The sequence below is a fragment of the Amblyraja radiata genome, chromosome 37 (genome assembly GCF_010909765.2).
Source record: "Amblyraja radiata isolate CabotCenter1 chromosome 37, sAmbRad1.1.pri, whole genome shotgun sequence".
Classification (NCBI taxonomy): domain Eukaryota; kingdom Metazoa; phylum Chordata; class Chondrichthyes; order Rajiformes; family Rajidae; genus Amblyraja; species Amblyraja radiata.
In genome coordinates this window covers 20,585,451-20,597,039 of record NC_045992.1, presented here as the reverse complement: position 1 = coordinate 20,597,039, position 11,589 = coordinate 20,585,451, and positions in this window count along the sequence as shown.

Below are 11,589 nucleotides of genomic sequence, written 5' to 3'. Positions count from 1 at the left end.
TCAATTCAGTCCAGAGAATGGGTCCCGAGGATTTGTCAGCCATCAGTCTCATAAATTTCTCCCAAACCTTTCGCATTGTGATTGGGATTATCGTAAATTATTCAAGGTCGTTTCAAATGAACCCATCTATGGGATATTTCACTGACACGCACGGTGAAGATTATTTTTAAATAACGTGCTCGCCGTTCTTCTTTTACCCATGAGTACTCTGATAACAATATCTCTGATTGCAATTTATTTTCTTCTTGTATATCCATATATATTATTTTCTTTGTTTAGGTATTGCAAGCAAATTATTATCTCAACTCAAGTAAACCGGGAAATGTTGTTTAACATCTAAAATGAGGCACGACCATTTGTAAATGACTTGTTGGGGCTTTTTATTCATTTTGTAGATGGTAAATCTCATAACCAAGCATTCTGTTCCCCTTATCGAATCGTGAAATTTACGCTTAACGCAGAAACAACGAATGAGCTTTAGATTCAAATGTTGGAGCGACATTTTATGGAGAGGGGCTGTCTGAATCCAAAAACAGTTTTGGATAATAAATGTTTAAGAAGGAACTGCAGATGCTGGAAAATCGAAGGTAGACAAAACAGCTTGAGAAACTCAGCGGGTGAGGCAGCAATCTTACGTTCCGAAGTTCTTGTGCAGCAACTTTGGATGTTTATGTGTTTCATTTATTCCTTCTGCCCATCATTACGGTCACGGGGTATTTAACTGCGAGCACGAGTTGCTGCCTAAACTTGGACTGCGTTACCGTATAAATGAACGTGTTAGTGCACAGACTTAAATTTTGCAGCATGTATCCAAGAGCTTGCAGGATAAACTCAGTATGTGAGTAATTATTGGGATCCGTTCCTCCAATGTTATACTTGATAAAATTTACAACAGTCGGCAACCATAAAATGATAAAGCTGTCGGATATGGTGAAAAGTAGACCACCGACCTTCTCCTGCTCTCCGTTTCTGGGTCGCTGTGGTTCTCTCCCTTGTACTGACCCCTCAGCCCCTGACGTATACGATTAGAGACTAAAATGTGCCTGACTGTTAGAGCATTGAAAATCAAAATAAGTGCGAATGGGATCAATGGAGTTAAACTCTTGTCGAATCTGTCAAATGCGACCCATCGATATTCAGTGTAATAACTAGGATCCAATTTACAAACCCATGACACACCGTTGATGCTCTCTCGCGGTTTATGTATAAAGTAGAAGGGGATATTTTTCAAGCACATAAAAGTAGCGGTGATGGCCAGAACCAACGCCGCAGTTTTTCCGGTGCAATATGTTGTTTTTAATTTCGGACAACAGATGGCGACAAAACGGTCGAATGTAAAGGTGACGGTGAGCCAGACCGAGCAGTCTCTGGAAGCACACTGCAGTACAAAGACAACACTACACAAAGGATACATTTCCAATAAAGATCCTGGGATGTAGTACTTGACTTGACTTGAGAATTAAGGGACTGAAGTTTAGGGGTAACATGAGGGGGAACTTCTTTACTCAGAGAGTGGTAGCTGTGTGGAATGAGCTTCCAGTGAAGGTGGTGGAGGCAGGTTCGTTTTTATCATTTAAAAATAAATTGGATAGTTATATGGATGGGAAAGGAATGGAGGGTTATGGTCTGAGCGCAGGTATATGGGACTAGGGGAGATTATGTGTTCGGCACGGACTAGAGGGGTCGAGATGGCCTGTTTCCGTGCTGTAATTGTTATATGGTTATACTTGATGCGCGTTGTGACTGCAGTTAGGACAGCCATTAGATCCGCCGCTGCCATCGCCGCCAAGTAACGAGTGGTACAGGAGGAGAGGCCGCACTTCCCCTGGGATAGGATCGCAATGGCTACAAAATTCACTGGGCGATGGAAACAAATCAAGAGTTAGATATATATCATATTCGGCGCCGTGGTGTTGCCAATAATGTTGGAATATTAACCGGTAAAGCGAAGTGAATGGACACACTCACAAGTTTAAAAATCCAAAGAAATCTTATGTTGTAAATTTAAATATGTCAGAAAATCTCGCCAAACCAAGGGAACCAGGCCGCAACTGTGGGACGAGAAAGAGCAATAATATTTCCCATCCTTCGGAAACGGGAATGAGACTGTTGAAGTTAGTGAAGTACCAGAGTGCTGGGGGTAGGGTTAATCCAGATAGTGCACACGTGCGATGACCATGGGTTAAGCTGCAAACACAATTACTGGTAAATGAGTGAATGGGAACAGGTAGGAATTGAGGGACATAGACAAAGAAGACAGATGGAGGAACATGAGAGGTATTAGCCATTAGATGCAACTTGGCACATCCCAAGCTCCCAGAAGAAAAGGAAAACGGCAAAAAACGTCTATCCAGTGTCACCGATGAGCGGCTGATGCCGTCAGAGCCAACCCGTTACCAGTAATTGTCTCCTTCCCCGCTGTGAGTCTAGGAAAGCTCACGTGAAGCGTTAGCTCTCTTTACCATTCACCTACACGTAGAGTGCTGCGACCTTCCAGCATATTACATTTTATTGTATTATTCTACAAAACGCTAGCTCACTTCCTGATGATGTCGCCCACGAATTCATCTCAAAGCTGGCAAATTTCGAATTAGAGAAACGTAACACCATTTTCCGTTCCTAATTTGAAATAGTGAGGTTGATGGAAATCCAAAAATGTTGCAAATCCAAATATTAAATTAAATTTCAAAATTGAGGGCCAGCCATTTAGAAATATCACTGGCGTCAGAATAACATGTGCATTGTGTTCAAACAAATGCCCATCCCATAATTATACTGTATTTTCTATATGTGGACTTAATGGAGACCAATATAAAAATGAGTTACTCGTCGGATGCTAATTAATAGCAGAACTGATATATAGGGCACAGTGAGCCTTCATGTGCAATCTAAGCAGACAGAGGAGACACGCATATCAAGAATATGCAAAGGACTGTTGGTATTTGCAGTAAATAGATAACGTTCAGAAAACATTTAACTCGATTGGGGTATGTCCCTCAGTGGTGAGCGAAACATTGCTACATTACACCTCATAACCGAACGTCGTGAATTTCAACGAAAAGGAAACAGACATTATTGCAAAAAAGACTCTCATTAAATAGGAAGGAAAGCATTGGAGTGTATTTTTTTCAGGTGGAATCATATTACACAGTTCACTCGTTCAGGAAAAAGCTGCACGCACAGTGTTGGCATTGATTGTGCATTTGTTTTCATGCACCATTTCTTGCTTTGCAGTGATTAATTTCTTCGACTAATGGATATGTTGATATGTATTCAGCGTTTTATTTTCTGATTTCAACCTACACGAGGTTTCTTCCAAGTAAAATTATAAAGCATTTAAAATTCAGTTAGCGTTTGCAGATGGATCAATGCTTATAAACAACGGTGGGAATATGATTAAATCATCAATTATTTGAATTTGAGGAAATAACCTACGGGGTCGCAGACATATCCTGGGAAGGAAGAGATATAAGAGTCACATTTTCATGAGGAGGATGCACCTTATTTGGAATGAGCTGCCAGAGGAAAAAACGACGATTTAAAACAATGTTTGTATTATATCTGGATAGAGAGAGTTTAGAGGGCTATGGGCCAATTTGGGCAAATGAAACTAGCCTGGTATGACAACATGTTAGCTGTGGATGAAATGTCCTGAAGGACCTGTATCTGTGCAGTAAAAACGATGACTCGAAACCACATGTCTAATCCAGTGCAATATAAATATTATTATACACAGAAAGGAAAAGGTGCTCACATACAAACTTACAATTCAACATATAATTCTAATTGTGCTTACCGGGAATGCCAATAGATGCAATGATTAAGAAGTATATTTTTCTGATTCTGTAAAATGCTTCGATCATTTTCTGTGCCGGAGGTCTGTTCCTTTCGGCGACGTGCAATCACTGTGAATGAAAGTCTGAGCAGCAACAGCTTTCCCACCTTCAATAAACACACGGTGATAGGTCCACCGGGACACAAAGATTACAACATCCCAACGAAAATATAGTCACAAAAAAACAAACCGAATTCAATGGTTGCTTCCATTCCAGGGGTGTTGTCCTTAATCGATGATTCATAGAAACATAGACACATAGAAAATAGGTGCAAGAGTAGGCCATTCGGCTCGTCGAGCCTTCACCGCCATTCAATATGACCATGGCTGATCATCCAACTCAGTATCCCGTACCTGCCTTCTCTCCATAGCCCCTGATCCCTTTAGCCACTAGGGCCACATCTAACTCCCTCTTAAATATAGCCAATGAACAGGCCTCAATTACCTTCTGTGGCAGAGAGTTACAGAGATTCACCACTCTCTGTGTGAAAAATGTTTTTGTCATCTCGGTCTTAAAGGATTACCCATCTATCCTTAAGCAGTGACCCCTTGTCCTGGACACAGCTTAAGGATAAGAGGGAATGACATTTCCCCAGTTCCCATGATTCCCTTAGCCATAAGAGCTAAATCTAACTATCTTTTGAAAACATCCAGTGAATTGGCTTCCACTGCCTTCTGTGGCAGAGAATTCCACAGATTGACAACACTCTAGGTGAACAATTTTTTCCTCCTCTAAATGGCCTATCTCTTATACTTAAACTATGACCCGTGGTTCTGGACTCCTCCAACATCGGGAACATCGTTCATGCATCTAGCCAGTCCAAACCGTTAAGAATGTTATATGTTTCTATAACATTTTCCTCTCATCCTTATAATTTCCAGTGAATACAAGACCAGGCGACCCAATCTTTCATCATCAGTCCCGCTATCCGGGGAATTAAACTGATGAACTTACGTTGCACTCCCTCAATAGCAATAATGTTATTCCTCAAATTAGTGGAACAAAATTGCACATAATACTCCAGGTGCGGTCTCAGCATGGCCCTGCACAAGTGCAGTAGGGTCTCCTTGCTCCTAAACTCAAATCCTGTCGCAATGAAGGCCAACAGGCCAAGGTATGAACAGTTGCGATTGGTTATTGAGTGAAATTGTGAAGTTACATTTTTGATTAGAAAGTCATTATTATGATGAAAATATTGACACTCCTACAATCTGGATTTGAATATCATAGAGTCAACCCTGCGCAATAATGCAAATGACCATCACATTTGACAATTTTTTATTCTAAACTTTTCCGTACAATTAATGTTTATAGCAATTCATACGGCATTGCAAACTTTGCCACTGCTGATTAAGTTGATGCTGTGCAACCAACAGGCTCGTGAACACTGTACAGCCCTAACCAACAACGCAGGAAATATGAATACGATGGACTTTGTTTTGGTTCAATCACTGACTTTGTTTCTGCACTATTATGTTTTAATTACATTGTATTACTGATTATGAATGTATTCTACTATGGGTGATTGTATATTTATTTGTGTAATTTGCTTTATTGTGTCTGTAAAGGCTGTATTAGATAATAATGCAATTGGTTCGTTAGTGGTACATATGTCAAGTGGACACTCTTGTTTCTGGAGGGAATCCCCGGAAGTAATGGGCCTGTCTGCGTTGATCTTCTTCTTATCGAGTCCACACACAAGAATATACGTTGTTCAGCCAGAGTTGAACGCAGTTCTGGGCATCTGCATCCAATGGTGTATGTGTTGTCGCTTCTTGTGCTTCTTGTGCGCGGTGGTGGAAAGATTGGTGGAAACCGGGACGCTCTTTCCTTGACCCGTCTGAGTTGATAAAACCTCAGTAGCTATGGCAATAATGTCTCCAGCAAAGTGCTGCTCTTGAAGTAACGATGGAACCTTAATAAGAGTGGTATCAGACCAGAGGAACGATCCGCCAATGTTAGTTGTTAGATCATTTTTCCGTATATTCTGGTTCTTATTTTTTTTTTGCACTGGTGAAGAGTTGATCCACGAACCTACCGCCCAGACCACGGAACAAGCTGTCCGGCATCCGCATACAAGAACACGTTCTTACACATCTTTCTCCGTTAGAGTACTGCCTTCTATTCGCTTTCAACTAAGAGCAAGGCCTCTTGCTTTATTTTTCACTCATTGGCTTAAGCTACTTCAGAGACCAATCTCCTTCACACAGAGTTACCTCACTGCTAATTTATCTCTAACTTTTTAATTTTAGATTTTATAAACTCGGACAGCCCTCGTCAACATCAACCGACAACCAAGACTATGGCAGTTTGAGATCGTCACAGCTCGTGTCTCTATATTGTAAAATAGTTCTTACAATTTATCTACATTATACAGAAATAAGTATATATTTTTAAAAGTATGAAAGTAAAACCAAGATCACGTCATGAACCCTGTGTACTTTCTCGGCCATCGAGCCCTTTTGGGTAAAGAATTTCAAAGAGTCTCTGTTTTGTTTAAAGAAGTGCCTTTATCTCTGTCCTCAATATCTGAACCTTTGCTTTAAGGAGCTAAGTCCGAAGACCAGACAAGCGGAGTAATCATTATTGCTGCATCTATTCCTTTAGGAGACGGTGTGATGTAAAACTAAAAATAAAACCACGAAGAACTTGGTCGAAATATTTGACCAAGAATATCTTCCAAATTGGTATTGCTATAAACCAGAAGAGATGGGCATTGTGTCGGAAGGTTTTAAGAAATACATTGTTATCAGCATAACACCATGCCTGTAGATGTTGAAGGCGGAGCAATGAAAGTCACACCCGAGTTGCAATTTTGTAGCACAGCACCGACCCGAGATGAAGCTATCAACAACAATGATTTTGATGAAGGGATTCAACGTAACAATAGCAAATTTGCAGATGACACAAAGCTGGGTGGCAGTGCGATCTGTGAGGAGGATGCTATGAGACTGCAGGGTAACAGGTTAGGGGAGTGGGCAGATGCATGGCAGATGAAGTGTAATGCTGACAAATGTGAGGTAATCCACTTTGGTGGCTGTAAACAAGAGCCAGAGTCATTGCGTGGTTTAAACACGTCTTTAATAATCACTTAGCAGCACTAGGATAACTGGTCGTCAGTACACCCCAGCTGCTCGAACCCAAGTGCCCGGGGTGGGCCGTTTGTAAGAGTGTTAGTATGGGTGTTGTGAAGGGGTGGAATTAGTGGTGCTGGCGTGTGTGTGATTGGTTCACATGCACTCAATCTACATCATCCCCCCTTGGGATTAAGTGTGGAAAGGGCACACATGCCATGGAGTTAAACATACTCGCCATATTTGTCTGGTGGTCTGCTAACGCGTCCCGAGCGCGTGCGGACCCAACCATCCCCTCCCTCTCCCGAAAGATGGGACGGAGATCCAGGAGGTGAGAATGGCGCGGGGGAGGTGTGTGGGGACCGAAAAGGAAGACATGCGGTAGGTGAGACCCCGTGGTTAGTGGAGACCGAGGGACGAGGGGGGGGGGGGGTGTAAGGCATGCGGGGACGGGTGGGAGACATCGCAGAAGGCGTCAGGAACTGGAGCGGCGGAGCATAGGGACCAGCAGACGGTGGGCGGGGCTCACTCACAGCAAGCAGGTGTAGACCACTTCTCCGGTAGACCGCTCCCTCACAGTCCACCATGTAGGATTGTGGCTCGTTAGTCGGGCTGACAACTGTGCCCAGACGGGAATGTCCAGTCGAAGTTCGTAGACGGACGACCTGGCCCGTAAGTAGAGGCTTGAGTGGTCTGTTGGAACTGTCGTATGATCGTTTCTGGATGCTCTGCCTCTCTTGGAGACGTATCTGGATAATGGCAGACTCCAATGCACGAGGAACCAGCTGCTGTTGAGCGGTGGGGACCGGAGACCTCGTCAATCTTGACATCAGGCGCTGTGCCGGCGATCCCAGGGTACCGTCCCTGGCAGTGTTTCTCAGATTCAGGAGACCGAGATAGACGTCCGACTTGGAGATGCGTGCTCCCTCCAGCAAGTGCATGGCACTCCTGACAGCGCGTTCAGCGAGTCCATTACTCTGCGGATACTCGGGGCTGCTCGTGACGTGCTGGAAGTTCCATCGGTCTGCGAAAAGCTGGAACATGTGGCTGGTGAACTGCCGATCGTTGTCGGTTCTCAGGCAAACAGGAATGCCGTAGGCGGAGAAGTGTCTCTTCAGCTTCTTGATGCCCATCTCAGACGTGAGGGAGGTCAGTTCGTCAAGTTCAAACCAGTTCGAAAATGAGTCGACCAGAACGAGAGAGTGCTTTCCGCACCATTCGAAAATATCTGCCGCCAGCGACGTCCAGCGCAGTGCTGGTGGTGGTTGTTGCAGAAGGGGCTGCCGCTGCTGATGAGGCGCAAGGTTGTTGCAAGTGGGGCAGGAGGCTATGCGGTCCCGAATGTACTCGGCCATCGCCGGCCAGTAGAACAGACTACGAACGCGTGCCAGTGTAAAATCAGCCCCTGCGTGACCGCTGTGTGCCTCTTTGAAGTATTCATCTCGCAATGATGAGGGTATCACCACCTTGTAACCATTAACCACACCACCATCCTGTACCACCAGTTCATCACGTACCAGGAAGTACGGCTGTACCTCTGTGGGCGTGTCGGATCGTTTGTCTGGTCAGCCTGTTTTGATGATGGAGGAGAGGGTTTGAAGCGTAACGTCAGTGGCAGTGTGCGCGGCCAGGGCGCGCAGTTGCTTACTGGGGCCGAGGTCGACACCGAGGACCATGAAATCCTCCTGTTCATGGGGATGTTGTTCGCAAGATGCCCGAGGTGCACGGGAGAGAGTGTCAGCAACGTGCATGTCCTTAGCCTTCTTGTAGGTAATGGCGAAGTCGTACCGCTGCTGCTTCAGCATCATGCGCTGCAAGCGAGCTGGCGCGGCATGGATGGTCTTGTTCAAGATTGTCACCAGCGGTTGATGGTCCGTCTCGACCGTGAATGTGTTGCAAAGGACGAAATCACGGAAGTTGGTGCAGGCAAAAACGACAGCCAGCAGTTCCTTTTCGATTTGCGCGTAGTGCTGCTCCGTGTCGGTCATGGTGCGAGAGGCATACGCGACAGGTAGTAGAGTGCCGTCAGCAGATGGTTGCAAGCAGGCTGCGCCGATCCCAAATTTCGAGACATCACATGTGATCGTCACAGGACGGTTCAGGTCGAAAAATGTCAGTCGGTGCACTGGTCAGTTTAGATTTTAGAACATCAAAGGCAGCCTGATGTTGCGGGAACCATGACCATGCAGTGTCCTTTTTGGTCCGCTGCCGCAGTGTGGAGCTTATTTCGCTGAGGTTCGGTATAAACTTTCCGAGATAGTTTACCATGCCCAGAAAACGTTGCAGGCCTTTTACATCTGTGGGGGCAGGCATCACTATGATGGCAGCAGCTTTCTTCGGATCGGGTTTAAGGCCATCAAGAGTAAAGATGTGGCCAACGTAGGAAACCGCTGGAACTCGGAACTTACACTTGTCAGGACTGAGCTTGAGGTTTATTTTGCGAGCGCGCTCCAAGAAGAGCCTGAGATTGTGATCGTGTTCCGCTGCGTTTTGCCATATACGAGGATATCATCGACAATAATGGCACAAGGCAGGCCCTCGAATAGATGCTCCATGGCTCTCTGGAAGACTTCACTTGCAGAGTTGATTCCAAACGGCATTATCAGGAACTTATATCTGTCGAATGGGGTAGCAAATGTAATGAGGCTTGATGACTTCTTGTCCAGCGGTATCTGACAGAAAGAGTTCTTAGCATCGAGAACATAAAATAGGGTGGCCATTCCGACCTTTGCCGCAACATCCTCCACGGTCTTCATGGGATGGTGTGGGCGCTTAATGGCAGTATTCAGGTCTTTCGGGTTGATGCACAGACGGATTTCGTTCTTTCCCTTTTTGAATGTGGCAATCATGGTCGAGACGCAGTCGGTGGGGTAGCTGACTGCTTCAATTACGCCCATGGAGGTCATGTCCTTCAGCATAGAGTGAACCCTGTCAGTCATGGCAAATGACAATCGGTGTGGGGCTCGGATGACGGGCGTCACATCGGGGTCAGTAGTAATCCTGTAAGTCACGGGCAACCTGCCTAGGTTTTTGTCGAAGAGTTCAGGGAATTCACTCAGCGGGTCAAACGAAATTTGTAGCTTATGGACGGTTTTGTCAAAGGAAATCAGCCCCAGCTCCTGACAGGCACGATTACCAAGCAGGGTGGCTGAGTCAAAGTTCAGGATATAAAAGGTTAAAATCCTCGTGGATCTTTTCAGTACACATCTCAAGTTGGTTTTGCCCAGAGGAACCAATACCTCCCCTTCGAAAGCATGTAAAGTGGACCTGTCCTTGATAAGAGGCTCGTTAGTTCTAATCTTGTTGAAAAGATTGATTGACATTGTGTTTACCTTGGACCCCGTGTCTAATTTCGCGCCAAAGACCACATTGTTTACAGATATCATCACGGTCGGTTCTGGATTCTTCGTGGCTAATTGCTGCAGAGAGTAGATTGGGTAAACAGAATCATCTTGAGAATTAATTGGGCTGTGGGCTGGAACAGCTGTGAGATCTTAATTGTTGGGAGTAACATTGTTGCTGTCTAGTCGCAAAAAATTGAGATTAGACTTGGAGCTTGGCGAATTCCTTCCCCTAGCCCGGATAGAGGCCCTACACACTGAAGCAAAGTGGTTCAACTTTTTGCAGTAATTGCATGTTTTCCCGAGGGCGAGGCAGGCTGGCTGTCTGTTGTGTAAGTAATTGCATTTAGGACATCTCTGCTGCGGACCGCTGCGGACCGCCTGACTAGCTTGGATCGTAAATCGTCTGTTATCTGTTTGTTCGCTGCCTAGTGAAGCCCATCTCATTGATTGTTTTTGTTTCATGCGAGCCTTCTATGGGGTCGATGAATTCAGCAGTTCTGCATGCGTGCACAGCTTCATCAAGCGTCAAATCTGTCCGTCTCAGAAGCTCTGATCTGAGCTTTAAATCGCTCATGCCATTCACTAATATGTCCCTCGTTAGCTGATCAGTTAGCTGATCAATAGGAATTAGTTCGAACCGACCACATTGGGCTAAACACATCAATTCAGAAATAAACGAGTCTGCCCGTTCGCCAGGGAGCTGACGACGAGAGAAGAACCTTGCCCTATCCAAAATGTGGTTTGAGGACAGGTCACAGATCTGGCACAGTTTACGTAGCAGGACATTGGGGTCGTCGGAGATTCTGCTGGGGTTATTACCTGACCGTTGGCATCGCGGACCGCTGGTGCATAGCGGGATGTTCTTGACCGACGAAGGGCAGCTGGACCCGCAAGGTTGAGCAGGAGAGAAGCCTTGACAGCATCTGGTTCATTTCGGTGTGCAATGTTCATGTAGTGCTGGTAGTCAAGTTCAAACGTAGCCCAACGTTCGCTGATATCCACATCAAAGGCAAGAGGGTCAGGCTTTCGACAAGACTAGGCCATCGTAAAGTAAGACAAAACTCCCCCAAATGATAAAAAAAAACACCGTGATACAGAAAAAGAGGGGCATCCCACTTCTGACGCCATGTAAACAAGAGCCAAAATCATTACGTGGTTTAAACACGTCTTTAATAATCACTTAGCAGCACTAGGATAACTGGTCGTCAATACACCCTAGCTGCTCGAACCCAAGTGCCCGGGGTGGGGCGTTAGTAAAAGTGTTAGTATGGATGCTGTGAAGGGGTGGAGTTAGTGGTGCTGGCTTGTGTGTGATTGGTTCACATCCACTCAATC